This window comes from Syngnathoides biaculeatus, chromosome 19, assembly GCF_019802595.1.
Source record: "Syngnathoides biaculeatus isolate LvHL_M chromosome 19, ASM1980259v1, whole genome shotgun sequence".
In the NCBI taxonomy this organism is placed as follows: domain Eukaryota; kingdom Metazoa; phylum Chordata; class Actinopteri; order Syngnathiformes; family Syngnathidae; genus Syngnathoides; species Syngnathoides biaculeatus.
In genome coordinates, this window is record NC_084658.1 from 14,202,140 (window position 1) to 14,223,457 (window position 21,318).

Genomic DNA, 21,318 nt, shown 5'->3' on the forward strand with positions numbered 1-21,318 from the left:
AACACTCACTCCAGAACCAGTCTCGGAAAAGTCATCTTCGGTATCAGTCTTACCTGCCACCGAGATGCCTTTGAGTCCTCCCGAGCCCTGCGACTCCTCTTCCGGCCTGCTCTGCCTGGAAGAAACAAAGTCACTTCTTGTTAGCGTGAGACAAAAAGCCCCGTTCGTCCCTGGGAAAACATTATTGTCGAAGCGGCTCGAGAGAGGAACGGCCCTCTCCCTGCCGCCGTTTCCTCACGGAGAGGCGATTCATCATCAGGCCTACGACAGCTGCAAACCGGATTAGCCCTCCTCTCCCGCCGACCCCCCTTCCCAATCAACATGCAAAGCGACTTAGCCAAGGTAAGCAGGAAGAAGGGGTGTGGAGGGCGAGTTGAAGAAGTGAAGGGATCACAGGTTTTTCGGGATGGGAAGATGGGACGTGTTGAGCGGGCAACCAGCCGAGCGTGACAGCCCGGGCATCCTCAGCACATCTTTCATGTGCAATTGACACTATCTGAAATTCATCAGCAGCCCCCCCCACCCCCACCCCCAACCCTCAAGCTTACCCCTTCTTGGGTCTATACTCACAGCTCCTAATGAGTGTCAGGGTTGCCTCCTCTCTCACCGCCCCCCAAGCGGGCCTGGAGGGCAGCGACAGTGCACACAAATACACAACTTCAAAGCTCCATTCAGTACGTGCAAAGAGGCACAAAGCAACACACAATGTGTATATACATATATCCCTTGAATATGGGATCATGTACGCCTGTGATTATTGTTAAATTGTCTGCCTGCATGTGTTGCGCCACTCTTTGTGTTCAAATATCCATTGCTTAAAGGGTTATATTACCACAACATGAATGCTATCCGTTAGCCAGTCGGTGGAGTTTCCCATTGGGTGTTAGCATGAAGCAATTTGGCAGAGGCAAATGCCAAATTGTCCGATTTGCTTTAAATAAATAAGATGTAATCCTTTGTTTTATGTTGGGCTTGACAGGACACTTCAACTGGGAGTGCATGAAACAGCTTGAGCCCTCTTTTTTTTTTTTTTTTGGAAGAAGACTTCACCATCTGCCAAACTGCTGCTTTTTGTCAAGCGAGTTGAATTGAGTTCACTGGCACAATACGGCACTTGTATCTCAAATTGTTTTGTTTGTTTTATTTTTTTTTCTTTGCCCGCAAGTCAAAGCAATATATCTGCCCAACATTGACTTTGTTTCCGGAAAAACTGGTCGGGTGAGCCCGATCGCAAGGCACCGCTGTAATTATACAGTACATGTAAGTGCTCACTCAGACATTGTAAAACAGAATTTCTTCTTGAGAGGCCCCCAGTTCATGGGGGCACACACATATACACGCACACACACGCACACACACTCAAGGCACTTTCAGAGGCCCATCTGAAGAAAATGCGCATATGCGAGCATATGGAGCCACATATGTTTTCTATGACACCGCCGACGCCTCTATTACTCTCCTTTAGCTGACAGTTACATTTCAGAGGCTCGGTCCGACATCAAGAGCGCACGAGGGCCGAACACCGGCAACGGCCAGAACACTATATTAGAGCTGACTCGACTCAGCGCCCGCTGCGAGGATGCAGGGTCCAAAAAAGGGTCAAGAGCATAAGAGTGGAGTTTTTTTTGCCTTTCCATTTTTAAATTCGGATGCACTGCCCGCAATTGCTTTTTGAGTGAGTGACGGGACGTTGAAAACAAACAAAACAAAACAAAAATGACCCAAAGCAAAACGATATATTGCAGGTCAATAATTATCCATTTCCTCTGATTGCTTAACATCTTAAAAGCGTGTTTTTACCAGGGAGTAAATAATTGGGATGTAATTGAAGTATTTTTTTGAACATATTCTACATTTTTTGTGAATTTGAGGCATAATTTTCCTGACAATTGACATCCTTTTTTTTTATTTCTAAACTTTAATTGAAAAGAAATAATTTTTGTGCAACATCTGATGCACAATTTTCCCAGCAATGATGATTATATTTTTTTCCTGAAAGGTTTGTTTGTGTGTCTGTGTGTGTGTTTTCATCTATCAAGGTCCAGTTAGCTTTTCCAACATGCTTCCAGGACCAAAGTAGATTTAATAAATTGAGTTAAATATTTATTGCTACCAAAATGTTTTTGGGGATTGAGCTTTTAATTAGTTCTAGTTTATTTCCAGGCCGGTTCAAATGCCCTCGCGGGTCGTTCATGGTCCGCAGGCCATACGTTTCAATGAAGGAAAAACCATGAAGAAAAAGTACCGGATTATCTAGTAGAAATGATGGTGACTGTTGTTGTTTCAGTGGTTTTATCTACGTGCGTCTCCGCCATTGCTCGCAGGTGAAAGCGTCCAGGTGAGGAGAAAGCCGAGCAGGAGGCGTGAAGGAGACCCAACTTCAAAGCCGCTCCTTCGGAATACTTGTTGTGGACGCCAAAGAAAAAGCATCTTTTATCTCCCCTGGATCTGAGCCGCCGGGCCCGTCTTTGAAGCAAGCGGGGGGAACAAAGCGGGCGGAGAAGCGTCACCGTGACGACGGGCGAAGACGGAAAAGCGCTGCCACGACAGGCTCCCGTCACGGTTGCTCGCTGTTTGTTTTCCAGGTAAACATAAGCTGACACTTTGAGTGCTGAGGGTTCCCCCGTATGCTGGGGGCTCATAAAAATCACTTTTATGGTTAATGTCATTAAGCCACGTGTGCGCAAATTCAAGAAATCAGTCCTTCCAATTGTGTATTAAAATGGGTTGAGTATGCTTGGGATGTGACTGATCTGATTAGCTGTGGATGTTTATGGCATGATTGATGGTGCCATTTTCATGACCTTTAAGATTCAAAAATACTTTATTTTTTTCAAGATTTTCACTTCAAGAAATCCGTATTTCCAGGCCAGTATTAAAAAGAAAAACAACAACAAAAAAATGGCCAGACTATGATGGAATTGGACCATGTTTAGGTACCTAGATGAAAATCGCAGGACTTTATTTTGTTTTTAACCACACTATTTTTTTTAGGAATTTTACGAAAAGCAATTTTGATTGGATTTTTAACGCAGTTTTCCTTGAATACAAGAATCAGTCCTCCCAGTTCGGTATGAAAATCGACCGCGAGAAAATATCATCTTCATGTAGATCGAACACAACCGTTGATTCATGGAATGATTGATATTACTATTTCGGGAACTTTATGATGTGCTTTTCACGAGCACTTGGTTACATTTTTAACCGCTTTTGAAATCTCAATCAGTTCCTTTCAGTTTAGACTGAAGAGTGGAATAGAACTGTATCAGGTTTTTTTTTTGTATTTATGAAGATGAACTCTACGGTTGATGTTTATACCATGATTGATGTTTCCGTTCTCTGGAACTTTTTATGATCCCCTGTTCAAAAGCAACTTTATTAAGGCTTTTTAAAAACATGCCTTTTGTACAATCCAGATCTCAGTCTGACCTGTTCAGAATTGAAATCAAAGAAATATGATATGTTTAGGGGATGATTGATGTTTCCAATATGAGGAACTTCAAGATTACTAATTCAGAAGCACTTTATTGGATTTTTAAACGGTATTTTGTACTTCTTTTTTTTTTTTTTTTAGGAAATCAGTCCTTCCATTTCAATATTAACATCACTGTACTTGTGAAATTATAATGGGAAATGAGGGTTTCCCCGTGTGTTAGAGCCCCGTTACTGATACCTGATATCAATATGCCGTTTATTAATCATGTTTTGATTTGCACGTATTTAATAAAAAAAAAAAATGTGGAACCTTAAAGCGACTAATCCTCACTTAAGTTGGTCAGCTGAGTCCACATGGTGGCCCAGGGAAAATAAATCCGGCGGGCAAGCAGAAGAATGTGGACGCGCACGACAATTGGACACAGATGTTGTGAGTGGGCGCCGCTCGGGATGACGGGCCCCGAATGCAAATTTTTTTGAAAATGGGCCTCGGCGTGTTGTCGTTTGAGCGTCGGGAGCCTAATCAAATAAACTCCGTGTGCATATTTAAATGTAAATCACTCCTCATTTGCCTTTCATCAACCTGAGCAAACAAAACGCTGACGCCTGATTAAAGCCTGCGTCATTTCAAAAAAAAAAAAAATGTGTAATTATCAGCGTTTTGCTAATGAAGTCTTAACACGAGACCGCATCTTAATCGCTCCCAGGAAGGCCTTCTGAAGGATTATAAAGGTTTTAAATCTCGATTTTCAACATTATTATTGATCAGCTAATTTTTGCTGGATTGCTCAGTTGAATATTACTCAAATGTATTGCGGTGTCTGCAAAGATTTCATGCCCAACAATTAATCTTAAAAAAAAGTGTTATCCTGCAAACAAGTGGAATTAAAAACCTTCCCGTTACTTGTTTTAAGTAAATACAACATAACTTAAAAGAAATAAAACCTGACACGTATTTTTTAATATTCAAGTGTAATCAGTCTACAACGCTTCACGTCACATATTTGCAAGTACAGTTGAAATATTTTCTTTCATTCCATATTAAATGCATATACATCCTTAGGAATTTTTATTCTTCAGGTTTTTGACCCTTTTGGTTAATTAAAGGAGCTGCGGTTTAAATTGACCCTGCACGTTAATGCTGTTCCTGAGGAAAAAAATTGGAATGAGAACATAAAACGAACATTTTAAACAATAATATTTTTTATGTTGTAAAAAAAAATAAAAATTTTAAATCTGACAACTAAATGGCCTTTTTTGATTGTGGGCTTCCACATCCATTCGATTCAGTGACTTCCACCTATTCGGAGTGCTTGTGCTGTATTTTAAATATCATTTCCCGGCCCAAAGATCAACACGTGAACAAAACAACGGCTGGCGGTATTTAGTAAACAACCCCTGCCCCGTTAAATCATCCCCCTTACTACAAGTAACCCACCCACCCACCACCACCACCATTCTCTGCATCCACAATGCCGACCGCTCCTACTTGTGCATATACAGCCACGCGAGCAAATACGTACTAATTGGATAAATAAGGTTATTGTGCCAGTGAATGGGAGCAGCTTGACGTGTTTGTCTAACACCGCGGGTGAGGTCCCTTTCCCTGTTGGCCCTCTGAGGCCCATTTGAAATTTGTGCTTTTTCGGTAATATACAGTGCCCTTTATGGCCCACAAGCCATTGGTTGCCCACCAGTTCTTTCATCTCACACCTCGGAGAGGATGAAAAAAAAATGGGACAGAAGTTTCCCCTTTAACATTAAACCCCTTCAATTACAGGAGTGTGTGCTTACTCCCTGTGTGTGTGTTGTCTTTACAACGCGGCGAGCCGGGGACGCTAAATCGCGGCCGTCCGTCTCGGGGTCTCCTCGCTGGATTCCACGGCCAGAGCAGATGGCATAAAATGTCAAGAGCTTCCACTTGGGAGCGATTCGGACGGCACCCTTTTTTTTTTTTGCTTTTTAACCCTCCGGGTGCATTCAGACAGCAATTATGTTCTCGGGTCAGTTTGACCCGCGGCGTCTACAATTATTCAAAAGTGTCAGGAACAATAACAGATCAAAAGCTGAATGAATATTTTTTTTATCCATTTTTATGGATGAATAAGTACATTTGCAAATTTTTGCATCATTTTCAATTTACATGCACCATAAATATTCCATAATATTTTAAAAATGGGTCAATTAGAGCATTTATAAAATGTTCCTTAAAAGATGTTTTTTTTTAATGTTCTTAATTTTAAAAAAATTACACCACTAAAAACCTGTGTTGAACTAAAAGAGGGGGACATGTTTATTATTTTTATTTTTCCTCATAATAAAACTTTTAATTTAAATTAGACCAAAAATAATAGAATAATAATAATAATAATGTCGTAACATTTGAAACATTATTTCATAGTATGGGATTATGTGTCATCAATAATGTTTATTAATTCTCCATCCAATTGACACTAATTTTACCTTCCATGATGTGAAAATGAAAATTTGTAAAAAACAATATATTCTTTCTTTGCAAATACACATCAATGCAGTATAAAGTGTCAGCACCAATTCCACACGATAACAGAATATTATACTCACTACAATTATTCTTGAATCCTTGTGTTTTTATCCCTTCTTTAAAAGAGAAAAAAAATCTGTAGATAGAAGATCCAGCACCAAAGTTCTAAAAAAGTTCTCCTTCCCAAATCTCCAGCATAATTGATGGACGGAGACGAAACTTTACAGGACAGCTTTTTTTCTTTTTCATTTTAAGCCTGGGAAGCCATGAGGGCAACCCCGCACTGCCGGCAGTCAGCGCCGTACCGCAGCGGCACCAGTCCGGTCCGGCCAGAACGGAGAGAGTTGTCCGATTACTGCTGCGGGCGATGACTAGTAGTGTGTGTCTCTGAGGAAGTGGAGGAACAAAAAAAAAAGGAGAGAGAGAGGGTGGGAGAGAGAGGGAGGGAGGGAATGGACTGAGAAGGGAGGGAAAGGTTGCGGCTCCCAAAAAAAAAAAAAAGCTGTTAAAGTTGCTATAGTAGGAAGTCTTTGGTCACACCAGCTCCAATATGTAAATTTTTAGCAAACATTTTCAGCCAGCACCCCCTCGACCTCCCGAGAAAGATGGCGCACCCCATCTCCAACGCGCACACCTCCAAAATAATGAATCAAAACAAAGCCTTGCAGTCTTTCCAAAACATTTTTAGCCACAGACACACTTCGACATCTCACTAAAGTTGGTGAATATGGGTACAAAATTACAAAACCTTTGAAGCTCTCCTAGATCATCAGCAGCACAGTTGGAGTACTCCGTCCCAAACCTGTAAAAGTTTAACCCTCGACATCCCAAGAGTTACAGCATCGTCTCTCTCCCATCCTCAAAAGGTTAAATCTCAGACCCTCACTGTTTCCCAAATTGTTGTACGAAAGAAGACTTTTACTGAACAAAACAAAATGAATATACAGTATTATACTTTGACGATACTATCAGTCTAAATTAAAAAAAAAATCTTAAGTTGAACTGTTCCCACTGCTACTACCCACTGGGGTTCCCTGACACTTTTCTGTCTTTAAGCATGCAGGTCTTCTCCAGATTGAATCAGAGGAGGCTAAGACCCCGAGGGCCCTTCCCCAACCCCCGTTCATCTCTTTTTTGCTTTTGTTTTTCACCCCCCCGACACACGCAAACCCCTTTTTCTTTGTGCTATTCCCCCCGTATGGCACAGGTCTCTGTTGGAGTTCTCTCCTTTGCAGAAGGACCCGGGAGGGTAAACAAGGGTTTAGGTCATTAGCTTTAAGGGGCCGGGTTAGCTCGAGATTTAAGAGTGGCCCGGGCGGATCGTCTTGGTCTGTCTCGGGCCTAGTGGAAGTCTTCCGTCAACACGTCCACGCCGCGTCAGTGCGCCTTCTGTCCACTGCGGGTTATTGTTTCAACTTCGCTAAGCTGCTACTGATCAGCCCCAAATTGCTGATTTGCTCAAGCTGTTTCTCCAATAACTCCCTTTTTCTTATCCGATTATGAATCCCATCAAAGTATGTCATCTGTTGAATAAATCTGTGAATAAGCCACCCTTAATTCCGCCAAAGCACCTTCAAATAAACTTCACCGAGAAAACTGAAATCAAATATTCATTGCGCTAAAGAGGTGGCGACAGAAGAAGAACACCAACAGCTAAAATAATGGAATGCTGTGTTAGCCATCGGACCTCCTGCTTAAAGGTGATGAAAGCATTTAAACACTAGCGCTCTATCAGAAGTGATCAAACCTGATGCAGTAGCCAGACAGATCCTTGAGACTATTAGAAATTACAGAAGAAGAAGCTAGGTTAGCTGTTAGCTTACAGTATCTGGAAACTAAAACACTTCTCCTTCATGGTAAAAACTCAAGAGGACAGTCAATGAATCTCCATAAATGAGATGAATTCCAGTCATTGTACCATTGGTGGTAGAATTAATATCACAAAACATCTTACATCATCCGGGAGGGGCTCAGTATCGAGCCGCTGCTCCTCCGCATTGAGAGGAACCAGATGAGGTGGCTGGGGCATCTGTTCCGGATGCCTCCCAGACACCTCCCTGGTGAGTTGTTCCGGGCATGTCCCACTGGAAAAAGACAACGGGGACGATCCAGGACACGCTGGAGAGACTACGTCTCTCAGCTGGCCTGGGAATGCCTCGGGATCCCTCCGGAAGAGCTGGAACAAGTGGCCGGGGAAAGGGAAGTCTGGGTATCCCTGCTAAAGCTACTTTCCCCGCGACCCGACCCGGAAATGGGGTAGAAAATGGATGGATGGATCTTACATAACAGCCCAATTGGCCAGGATCATCTTCAGACCCACCAATTATCAGCCCCCCCAAAAAAATAAGGTTCAACTAGGGGTTGAACCTGACTAGTCATCAAGTGAACTTTACTGCACCGCATAGACATTTAAAGCTTAAAGCCAACTAAGCGCTAATCACCTGTCTTGAGCATTTCGTCTTCTAAACTCTTCTGACTATAACCCTTCAAGGAGCAGCAAAATGTCAGACCAGCAGTCTGACACCATGTTCTTATGTCTTTACAGGTATAAAAATTGTCTGAAAAAATAAGGTTGTCGTGGTTGAGCGTCACGCTTAGCCTCTCGTTGCTCATTCTGGCTGTTGTGATCGCCGCCGTTCTTAAAGTAGTCCCATCGACCATCTCTGTTTTAAGTAGGTCCTCTTTGTACCCCTTCATCATGCCAGGAAAGAACTAGAAATAATGTACTCGAAGTGAACAAATTGGAAGTGCGAAGGAAGCAGCGAAGCCGCTGTGCATCCGTCACAGCGGCCCGCAGGTGAATCCATTGGCTCCGGTTTCCGTGCTAAAGCGTGGCGTTTATTGCACGTCGAACGGGCTCTCGCTAACTCAATTGAGCTCTCAAGTAACCAGGCGGCGTGGCAGCCAAATGAGGTGCTGCTTTTACACTCCCTGTCTTCACGCTAAAGCTCTGTGGAAGACTTATTTGAGGATTTGCACTGTAGTTATGCACAATCCTTTATTATGTCCAGAATACTGATTGATGAGTTTTGGTGAAATTATGTATTCACTCTAGCATACAATACAATCAATTTCAGGAAAAATGACTTGTTTTGGATTGTGGTATTTTTGTTCCACAATGACAAGAGCAAGAGTCGTGTGAATAGAATTGTTGACTCTTAGCTCTTGTTTACGTTTTCTATGTCTGCCAAAACAACTTATGTAACTCAATTTATTATTTTTTTTAGAGTAACCATCCATCCATTTTCTCAGCCGCTTATCCTCACCAGGGTCGCGACAGTGGTGGAGCCTATCCCAGCTGTTATCGGGCAGGAGGCGGGGCACACCCTGAACTGGTCGTAAGCCAATCACAGGGCACATAGAAACAAACAACTGTTCACACTCGCAGGGGCAATTTAGAGTCTCCAATGAATCCAAGTAGGTTTTTAGGATGTGGGAGGAAACCGGAGTGCCCGGAGAAAACCCACGCAGCCTGGCGAGAACATGCAAACTCAATACAGGTGTGGCAAGCATTTGAACCCCAGTCGTCATAACTGTGAGGCCAATGATATAACCAGATACTCCACCATGCCACCTGTTTTAATACATTGTGAATTATAAAAAAAAAATAGGAGTGCCATGACATAGGCCTTTAATTCATTTTTTGACCATAATCATAACTCATAACCCTTGTATCTCACCTGTTAGAATGAATGTAAATTCTGTGAATTTCTTCCAGTCACTTCAAAAACCTTGCAAATTAGTTTCTAGGGTTTTTAATAAGGAAACTAGCACTCTATGTTGCACTTTATAAAAACATAGACCAAACAAAGCAAAGAATGAAACCATTTTTGTCACATTTTTTGCTTCAACACAATGGAGATTGTGTTGCTCCTTCTGGTGTGTGCACCTCGGCCACCTGGGGGCAATATAATATAGCCATACGGACAGGCTTGACGCTGGTGTCTTCTAAACTCTGCTAAACTCTGACATTTGATCAATGATTGATTAGGAAGCAGATATTTACCAAGGTTTTTTTTTTGATGATGTTGGCTCACCCCCGTCTCAGAACGACAAAATTCAACATTTCACGTAAAATCTTTGAGTATTTATCCACAATAAAATACGCGTACACATTCATGTTAGACCTGACTCGCCTTGACAGTGTTTACATAAATGGAGCAAATGGGGCAAAAAAAAAATATGGCGTGACGAGCAGATCAAAAGTGGTGCGGATGAAGTGGAACCCAAACACTTTACTCCCGGTGACACGGTTGCAATGTTTTCGTATGCATGCATGCCGCAAATTTGTTTGCTTAAAACCACTTCAGTGTTTGTTCAGTGTCACACACATCAAGTTTTTTATTTTTTTAATGTTGCCGTCTCACACCGGCAAGAGAAATCTGAACTACGGGCAAGTCGGGGTGGAATAACAACGCTGATATATTTACACAGACATTACCTGCGTTAAAGTAAAAATGTAAGCTCCTGCCCCCCCTTGACATAAAGTCGCCGGACAGGCAATTTGTCTGTGCGCTCTGTAAGTGCGAGGTACTGGATCCACTTGGTCCTCTTCCTAATGAAAATAAAAGCACGAAACAGAGTAGTGACACATCCTTGGGTCAGCAAAGCAGCGCTGATGACAAAGGGAAATTCAAGACCAGCTCCAATGTGATGTCACGGCCCCCTCTGACGGCTACTGCTGTCTGTTGGGATGGCCCCGAAAATAGATTGCGGCACAAATGGACACAGATTCAAGTTCAAAACGCCACACAAAGTTGTATGTAAAAAATATTTAAAAAATAAATACAAGCTCAACTATGTAATATATGTAAAAAAAAAATGGATGTAATGTTTTCTGCTGGCTTCATTTTTGTTTATTTTTATCATTTTTAAAATCAGCAGATTCCGTTTCATCACCAATTTACAGTGTATATGTTTACATTTGGGTAGCATGGTGGAGCAAATAGTTAGAGCATTGGCCTCACAGTTGTGAAGACCGGAGTACCAATCCTGGCCCCCGAGTGTGTAGAGTTTGCATGTTCCTCCCTGTGCCTGCGTAGGTTTTTTCCAGGCACTCCGGAGAAATCCTTTAACGATAAAGGTGTCATGAACCGTATAAAGAAGAATCTGACTGCAGACAGATCCCACGAACTAAATGACAAACACGTCAAGTGCTTTCAAGTGGCGAACGAAAATTCCGTGAGAAACCCCGAAAACAAGCGTCAGATCGGCCTACCTGATGAAAGTCAACACTTTCATCCCGGCGGGCGAAAAAAGAAAATGGCTCACCTCGGCGTGAGCGACCCAGACAATTTGGCCTGCAAACACAATAAGGAGATGGTGTTTTGATGACTACGTTCCGGAACAGCGTTTAGCCAAAGATGACACGTTTATCCCTGATGAGACTACAGATTGTACTTTATGACCTGTGAGACGCTTTTAGGGAAGGTCTCCGACAGATACTTTATTACACTCTGACGGCTCTCTGAAGGCTAAACAAGCACATTGTGAAGAGCTATTACTCCCAATGAGCCATCACTATGACATGCGTTATGAACACAATACAGAGTACTATAAAGTAGTCGAAAAACTCATTCGTGATGTGGACGTTATATCCAACCATTTACTGCCATTGACGCATATATTCGTCAAGTAAGCTTTTAACGGGTAGGCATGGAAGACGATCACGCTTGGCTCATCTGTCAAATTCAGGTTTGTCAGCCCTCTGTAATGACTAACAGATCCCTGTAGAAGTCACCGTAGCATCGCTTTGGATTCGAGGTCAGCACAGCTTTTAAGTAGAAACTAAAGACAAGGTGGCGAATTTCGGATTGTCAGGTCAAATATGAGAGAAATTCCAACACGTCGGAGCAAAGTATGTGTATGTATCGTATAAACCAAGTACATGTCGTGGTCCTGAGAAAAGATGACCCAGCTTATTCAGTGAATGACGAACGGCATGTAAAAAAAGGCCACAAAAAAGGGACAGGAGATGAGCTGCTGGAAAACATTAAATTATCATAGTGGGCATATTTAAAACAATGGCTTTAATTCCCCTAAACTGACTTTTTTTCCCCAATATCTCAACGGGGGAGCTTGGTTGAAAAAGGTTTGAGGGGAAAAAAAAATTGGAATCATCACAGCCGACTTTGTGGGAGCATATTTTTTACCCGACTCTGTGGTATTTATTTACAATTCAAATATAAACAAAATGCCTTGTGCCTTGGTAAAACTAAAAACGGACTTTGTTTTGACTTGGTTTCTTTTTTTTTTAGGGTGTGTACAGAGGCCAGGGGGTGTGCTGCGTGAAAAAAAAACAAAACATGCATGGAATTCATTGTTGGATGAAGTTTTGTGTCCCTGGTGCAATTTTGAGCAAGACAAACAGTCTGAAAACTCAACTTTGAATGGACGCTGAGGGATATCTTGCCGAGATCAGCAAATATTGCAACTATTAACTATTTTTTTGAGCTTACTGACTTGAGTGTCAAGTGGGAATGCCACTAAAACGGAATCAGCTGCACCCTAAATACCAATAGGTTTTGGTAATAAATTATCAACACCCGCCTAATGGGAACATTTGTCGGGGCCGGGCCCAACTGTCGGGGGGGCCGGGGGTTCCGATTTGTCCAACGAGGACGTCCAGCAATGCGCCACTCCCCGTTGCCTGAGCCCCACAGCTGCCCCCTCGCCTCGCGCAGTTGGGGTCAGCCCAGCTCCGGGGGCCCCCCCGGCTGCCGCCGTGCGTACAGAGTCTGGCCGTCGACGCGGCAGACTCCTCGGGGGCGTCCCAAAGCACCCCCCCCACCCCCCACACCCGCGAGTCACCGGCAAACCCACAGTAGTGAGGCCACAGAGACATTTGCGAAGTCGGTGAGTCCACACAACAAAAACACATTAGGGAAATGTCTGGGGTCAAACGTCTGTTTGAATTGGCCTGATGGAAGCCACTCACATTGGGTCAGAGCCAATCTGCAGTCCGCCGGCTAACGACGCAAACAAAAGAGGTCAGAATTTACTTCCACTTTCCAGATACGCCACGGAAAGTGTAAAAGGACAATGCGCAGACGTCGAGCACTAAGTGACGATTATGCGTCGCCGTCAAAATATATCAGTTTTCTGTTTCTTTTTATCCTGATACTGTTTATTTTGATTATACGTCCACTTAAAGGGGGAGGAGCATTCGGGGCGCAGTCAGAAAAATACAACTGAGAATTTCAAAAAGTCATTTAATAAAATAAATTTCCGTATTTCCATATTGCATTTGCATACAAAAAGCTATACATATTTTTCTGGCTGTCTTTCTTGAAAAACTTAGATTTTAAAATCTCCTGTGCAGTGGCTGCTTCGTCTCTCCACTGTGGAGGTCATTGCACCCCATAAAGAACATTGCCGTTTGGACGGGTTGAGTCATTTGGCAAACCATAAAGCCGAGAATGCTAGCGGACAACGGCACGCTATCCATTTCAACGTCTAACGAGCCATTAATCTGAACAGTCGATTAATTAGTCCCTCAATGATCACGTCGACTGTTTTTGAATCAACGTACCTGTAGAGATGTAAACTCCGCCGTCTCTCTTAAAAGCATCTTTTCGACTGACGTCGCAAATTCAAACTTCGACGAGAGAAAAGAAGACTTTTGCGCCATGCACTTAAGACGTTAAAAAGCAGCGCTCGCAGCCCGCTTCTGTGAAATTCTGATGATTTTTCTAACACAGCCGATTCTCGGATGGACATTTTGATGCCGCCCACTGTGAGGAGAACTTGCGCCGATGATTTACCGAGCGCCAGAAGCTCAGCACATCTTTGCTTAGCAAAACACCAACAAAGAAATTCCATTCATGCGTTCGTACGCCAACATAAACATGAATTTTCGGATATGGGATTTCATCCTCTTGCATCTGGCTGCTTTATTATTATTTATTTTTATTTTTTTTTTGCTCTCAAAGACACAAACTCGCTGGACTTTTTCTGTTTATCAGAAAGCAAGTGAGACTTTCTTTTGCATTAATCAACATTCTGTGTCAGTTAAGAGAGAGAGAGACTGAGATAGATATAAATAGCACAACAATCCTGCCATGGAAACAAGCAGCTCGCCGGCTAACTGGGATTCGGTTACAGGAGTAGCAATTTTTTTTTTTGTGGGTCAGAAAAAAAAAACTCGCAGTTGCCTGGGAAACAATGTGAAAGAATAGAGCATGGAACAGGTAATGCTGGTCCGCCGCAATTAAGAGAGGGCATTGAATTGGATTTATTAAATTGAGGGGTAAATTGAGGGGTTTGTGCATTGGCTGCAGCTGCACCTGGGTTTTAGCTACCTTGAAGCGCGCCACAATGAAGGTGTTTGTTTTCGGAGAGGAAAAAAAAGTACATTCCCACTGTGGGATTATAATAGAAATGACAATTTTGCTTATCTTTTCGTAAGCATGGCTGGAAGTCATGCCAAAACTATGGAAATATGTTTGTGTTTGTTTCAGCATTCATTTAGCATAGCGTTGTTTTTGTATAATGTCACAATACTGTGGTGGTCCACAAGAGGGACACCATGAGTGTGTATGTTCAAGGCGGGGTCAGGAGATGAAAAAGTCCAAGGGATATGTTGGCTTCAAAGAGAGTGGTTGGCTATTTCATGTCAGAACAGTTTTAGCAGCTAGTATCTAATCAGAAAAAGCTCCCAGAGAAGCGCAGTCATCTGATGACTGTGCAATTTACAAAATGGCGGTTGGCTTCAAAGGGAGTGGTTGACTATTTCATGTCAAATTAGTTTAAGCAGCTAGTATCTAGTCAGAAAAAGTTGCCGGAGAAGCATAGTCAACCGATGACTGTGCAATTTACAAAATGGTGGTTGGCTTCAAAGGGAGTGGTTGGCTGTTTCTTGTCAAAACAGTTCTACCACCTAGCATCTCGTCAGAAAACGCTGTCGGAGAAGCACAGTCAGCCGATGACGCTGCAATTTACAAAATGTCGCGCCGGCTGAAACCGCAATCGCCGTGAATTATTAATCGGTACTGCAGTGACATTCTTTTCACCTGACTTGTTCTGCATCTGCATCTTGCGTCTTAATAATGCCATTCCGTGACAGTTAATTAGAAAGTTCCCCTTTTCTGCTGGCCGCCTACCAAACGTCGTCTCACGGCCGCGAGCACACGAGGGGAATCAACCTCAGATACAGAAACATCAGTGGGGAATTACCATCTTAAATCGGATTTCTTCCCTTCCCTAAAGGTGGTAATATAAAATCTAGTCAAGCACATTCTTTTTGTACATTTTGGAGGTGCTCAACACATCCAGGGGAGGGGGCTCGAGGAGTGGGGGTAATAGCTAATGAATCAATAGGAACCACGGTGTCCGATGACTCCTGCAGCACTTCAGCACACACGCGCTTCCGACTCAGCCCCGAGCCTCGGCTTATTTCCAGCGACGTCGGCAGTCGCGAATGCACTTAATAAATTGTGCCTTGGACAAAAGGAAGAGGTGATGAATTGAAAAAGGCCCGCCATGCATAATTCACGCCGCCTCCGCCGCCGCTGCCTCTCTCGCTCAAATTGGCCACTGTTAAATAATTCAAATTGATCTCATTAGGGGCAGTTTTCATTATGGAGTAATTGAATTAAACGCAAAAGGGGCCTCTGAGGGCCAACTGTGATATAATATTAACTGGTCAAATATGGGAAGATGCAGTGGTTATGGACTAAAACATACGGTAACAGCATTGACAGTCGCAGTTTTAGAACAATTTAAGCAACAAATATATGAACACAAATGGTGCAGCAACATTTAGACAATCAATATAACTACTCAAGGGCATATATTTTTTATCCTCTATGAAAATCGATTATTATAACATCTTACAGTAGTAGTAGATGAAAAAAGAGTAGTAATATTCATCTTCTTTGTATCTGCATGACTGCAATATACTGCCACACGGTGGCCAATGTGTGTACAACAGAGAGAGCAGCACAATTCATTGAATTGCAGCATTTAAGGTGATGTTTGAACTTTTTAGTACATCCCATTGTTTTTAATTCTTCACATTCTATTCAACTGTTGTTACTGTATTTTTTAACAAAGTAAAATATTATTCAATGCCATTATTACTAATTTCAAAAAGAGTTTGTGTTTGAGCGTGGTCACCAAAACTAAAACTCATGTCGCTTGACACGACTGTAAAAGTATTACAATTTTGTTTTGATAGTTTAGTCACTCCCGAAGATACGGTGCATATAACAAGTGTACACACCCCTGTTAAAATGTTCAAAGTTCTTGTGCTATAAATAATTTCAAAACATTTTCCTCCATGAATGTGATCTGTAACTTCCACAACCCTAAATTCATTCAAACGTTTGTGCAAATGACGGTTCGCATTTCAACTCGCGAGCCTGATAGCTCAATATTTTCTCATCTTCATAAACAAGGTTCGCTGTTCTATATTGCAATTGCCCAGGTGTTGTTTGATTAAAAGTTACATACTTGTTATTCAAGTTGCCGATTTATCAAATATTCCCGTTTCCCTTTGGATAGTTCCGAATGTTACATCACGAGGCAATTGGAGGACAAAATTATCGGTTCAGGTCAATGCGTTCCCGAAGGGCGCCGGGGGCTACCTGATACGACACGGCAGTCAAATAAAGAGCCATTAAAGACGAGAGGAAGAGCGTATCTATCTTAGCACTTAAGGAGTCTCATTATCGCACCCAAACGCAAACACACACTTGCACGTACCGCAGCCGAGACGCGCGCACATACAGTAAGGATTACCGTTCCGGTGACGAGAGGCGGTTTTCGTGCCACAGGCGGATCACTTTTCAGGGGGATGGAAACCGTCGGAGTAACTTTCAATTTATGTGAAAAAATTGTTGACTTCAAAGAAAATCCTAAGCCCAATATTAATGTTTAAGGCCCTAAAAAAAAAATCAAGAAAAAAAAGAGCAACATGAGAAAAAAATCCTGACATTCTAAAAAAAAAAAACCCCAAAACATTATTTATCCTATAAAAATAGTCACAATGCTCCAAATCTCCCTTCTCCCCAAAAAAGGAAACTAATTGTACATTAAAAAATAGTGCGCTGATTGGAAGGTGCACACCTGCGCGGACACCCGCACAGCTCGTGCTGAAGCGGCAGGATCATGACAAATTACCTGGAAAAAAAAAGTTGGTATTAAGGGACAAAATTTGTCATGTCATTATCCAAGCCGCTTATCCTCACAAGAGTCACAGGAAAGCTGGAGCCTATCCCAGCTAGCTTTGGGCAAAAGGCGGACTACACCATGAACTTGTCGCAGGGAATCGATCCCACGCTTCCCGCACCAAAGGCAGGTGTGTGTACCACTACACCATCAGTGACTCCTGGAACAAAATTTCTCGTAAATAATTAAAAATTGTAATATTGCAAGCCAGAGAAAAACATTACATGATCAGAAAAAGGTAGTAATGTGAGACCCGTGACAGTTGTTTGAAGACAAATCCACACGTGACTGTTGCATGTCATCGTACGATACTTCCAGTACAAACATTAGCATTTTGACAAAACAAGCGCGTAATACGTTTAACGCATAATAAGCTCGCGGTGGGGGTCGGTCAGCGCAATGAAAGAAAGGCACGCTGGCTTTTAAAATGAATAAAAATTGATTGTGTGCCAATAAAGAGTGAATGGGCCCAGTGTTAACTAGATTGCGCGTAAACGTCGCCGGCCGTCCACGGGCCGCTTTATTGCGCTAATGCAATAAAGAACACTTAGCAATAAACGCGCCTCTCTGATGAGCTCGGCGAGGCTTTTCCAAGATGGGCCTGATGAAATTGGAAGAATTAGATCTGAGTGAGCTGCTAATGACGCCCAAAACCAAAAAAAGGAAAAAGGGAAAATGTCCAAATAGAATTAGCCAGGCCTCCTCCTCCTCCTCTTCACTAAATGCATCATATGTAAATTAGTGTCATTTGGAGAAATCTCCTCGCCCGCGAGGTAGAGGCTTCATTAGATGGGGACTTGAACTAGAACTCCTCCAGGATCTCTAAAAGACTTTTACTTCACACAAGATGGGAACTGTATTTATTGCACAGATGCTTCATAACTGCAATCTATAGCGCTAATATACAGTGGCGCTTTGACGTCCAAGTTCAACCTCGTTGTCATATTGGAAAAAAAACCACCACAAATTTGTTGTCATGTTTTTAAGAAGTAAAATTGCTCACTATTCGAAAGGTTTTGTGCATGTTGTGCATATTGCGCTGCTCATTCTGATGTGCGCATCTTCAACACCAGGTAGAAGTGTAATACAAACCTGATGATTTGATTGAGTGCAGCAGACCATCGGACTAATCTGCAATAATATTTGTCATTTTTACCAGAGGATAAAACTGTGAAGTGGCGACTTGAGATATTGGCGACTTGACTTCGTAGTTTTTCAAGATTCGAGGCATTGTTCAGCCGATCCTTCATCTTGTTGCAGTTACTGTCAAAGTAAACATCAAACAAAGATATTTAAATAGTGTATTTTAAACAACCAAACAACATTGCCTTAAGAGTGCCCCTTCTCGCTGAATGCTAACACAAATTGAAAAAAAAGTACTTGCATGCTAACAGTTAGCATTAAACGTAGTAGTGCAATGGATAATTGAAAACAAGTTGTGCAACAACACATGTAGACACGCAATATAACAATACAGAAGTTACAGGCACGTGTTCTGCAAAAAAATAATATTACTGCACCTTACTTAGCAGTTGTGACCATTTCCATGTACATCTCAAATCATATGTTCCCATGGAAAATAATGGAAATGTCATCAATCCGTTCCAGCCTCCCACAAAAACAACTTAATAGTTTTTAATTTTTTAAACAAGAAAAAATATACAATATAAATGTCAGCAATGTAATTAAATGGAATTAAACAGAATTCAGATATTTTTTCACACACTTTCACATTAAGTACAATGTCATTCATTGTCAGTCATTTTGGCATGTGTACTGGTGCCACCTGGGGGCAGTATAAGAAACAAGGCTATACAGAGAAATAGGCAATGACACAAGTCATCAGTGATATTTGGTGTTATTCACAGAGGATAAAGAATATAAGTACGTGTCAACCACCGTCAGGTTGAGCTAGAACCTACTTGATTTTGGGACGGTACACACTGGAGAGTCTTCAATGAACCGAAGATGCCTGTGCTAATCTGTCGTCCACCGTGCAGCCCTTGCTAACACCTTTAATGCAATTTTCTCCACTTTAAATGTCCAATCCAAATGTTTACACAATGAACAATGCCACTTTTGTCGTGCACAGCGGCGACGCACAAATCCTGCAAGCAGTTATTCACCCCCCACTGGAGGATCCTCCACTTAGCCACTCGATGACCTCTCAAACACTCTACAGCCCCTTTCTGCTGGAAAAACAGACCTCTGTAACAACTGTGGGAATTACGCAGCGATTAAACGGGATCCGTCGGGTTCCTAGTTGCCGAGCTTGTCTATTTCCAGCGGGTTGGTAATACACTTATCTGCCCCATTGTGCCTTCCTCCATCCCCGTTGAATAACTGAAGAAAGAGCAGATTTGGGCAGCTTTAGGTAGAACCTCCAGCAAATAGGCAAGGAAAGTTTACATGTAGAATACACACACAAGGCAAGATTACAAGAAGACAAATAAAATCATTCAGTAACATGTAGAAATAGGTACCAATAAATTAAAAGGGAAGAGTTCAGATAATTTCAGTTGTCATATGCACATTAAAATAGAACGGTTTTCGTTCATTTTAGAGTCTCCCAGCATGTGAAAGAATGATTCATATTTTTTTGCAGCATAAAACTGCCACACAGCCTCATTGTGTTTAGTCCTGACTCTGGGAACCAGCAGGAGACGACTCCCTGAAGTTCTCAGAGTCCAAGGTTCATATGGGTCTAGTGTGAGCAGAACCTTTTTTGCAGTCTATTCTCTGAGACCTGAGCACTGGGCTTATCTGGTCATATTTCTTGCTTCTTGTCAGGATTCGAGCAGCAGCATTCTGCACCTCTCCTAAAGCTTGTTTGAAGAATTTTATTCCTTTGATTTTGGAAATACTTTTTAGAATGTGGAATGTTAAAATTCAAGTTTGAATCCAAAATTACCCCTCAGTTTCTGTCTTATTACGTTTTTGAAAGAGCGTATCAAAGTGACTGATAACATGCCTTCTTTGTTTCTGTTAGGCACAGAAAATTATCACTTTTGTCTGAGTCAAGCTGGAAAAATTGTTTTGCACCCACACAATGATCTGCGTGTGAGTGAATCTACAGGCCGATGTTCCCCTGCACTTCGTGACGGAGATCTGATTATCATCTGCATAGTTGTGGTAGGAAACTTGGAAAGCTGGCATAATGCAAGCATGTAAAGATCGAAGAACAGGGTTCTGAGGATTGACACCTGGGGAACCCAACCTCTCATAGCCTTTTAGTCTGAGACACTAACACTTACCAAGTATGTCCTGTATTCAAGATATGACCCGAACTAGTTTAGAGCACCACCAGAAATTCTCACCCAGTGTTCTAACCTAATAAATAAGATCACATGGCTGAACGTGTCAAAGACAGACCTCAGGTCGAGCAGATCTAGGACTGAGACTTTGCCTGCATTTCTGTTCAGGAGGATATCATTTGTGAAATTGATCGACGCTGTCTCAGTGCTGTGGTGGGACTTAAAGTCTGACTGGAAAGTATAAAAAATATTATTAGACGGGAGAAAGTTAGTAAGTAAAAATCTGATCTCACAGGCTTTTCTCGCCACGATTTTAAAAGCAAAAGTTGACATTATTTGCACGCAAAAAAGCGGCTGTCGTCGACGTTTCCCGAACAGCTGACGCTGCTGTAGCGCAAGAGCGGACTGGGAAAGAGCATACTAAGTATTTTTTGGGCATATGACAGCAGGATCACATATGGCCGGGCTGCAGCTGTGCGGGTATTTCCACTGTCCATAAGCACCTTCCTATTAATGGGCTGGTAAAGCGGAAGTTCCTGTGAGCCGCATAGAGCGTTGCCCGAGACATTGTTCTATCCGGTCCACAATGTAATATTAAAAGACACATTGTCCTATTATGAAATAAAAAGTGGTTGCCAAATTGTGTAAATATGTATTTCAAGAAGTATTGGGACGCCTCATCTGTGTGCATCTTGAAGGCGTCTGGCCGGATGTTACAATAATTGCGCGCCCAACTTGGGCCTTAAATAACCTGACGAGGCCTGACGCGCCGGTGCGCCTCGGAGTCTGTCGACAACTACTAAATATATTTGCCGCACTCTGCGCGGCATTCCTTTCCAACGGAGTTAACGGCACGGGGGGAAGAAATAGCCCAGCGTCCAGACGCGTGGCGGTTTTGTTTGTGGACAATTACACTATCAGCGTTTGGCGGCATTATGACAACATCCTGAGTAGTGA

General features: G+C 42.4%; 2 protein-coding genes across 4 annotated transcripts in view; one reads left to right on the top strand and one right to left on the bottom strand.

Annotated features, from left to right (window-relative positions):
- eya1 (EYA transcriptional coactivator and phosphatase 1) overlaps positions 1-6,184 on the bottom strand; it is a 42,063-nt gene extending 35,879 nt beyond the window's left edge. Inside the window, exons 1-2 of the mRNA XM_061806055.1 lie at positions 6,019-6,184; positions 54-115 (exon numbers count right to left, since the gene is read on the bottom strand). The gene's annotated coding sequence lies outside the window, so the exon portion shown is untranslated. The remainder of the gene's footprint in view (positions 1-53; positions 116-6,018) is intronic.
- The window catches only part of kcnb2b (potassium voltage-gated channel subfamily B member 2b), a 156,920-nt gene that overhangs the window by 33,063 nt on the left and 102,539 nt on the right, over positions 1-21,318 (top strand). For all 3 annotated transcript variants that reach the window (XM_061806051.1, XM_061806050.1, XM_061806052.1), the window contains one exon: positions 2,325-2,585. The gene's annotated coding sequence lies outside the window, so the exon portion shown is untranslated. The remainder of the gene's footprint in view (positions 1-2,324; positions 2,586-21,318) is intronic.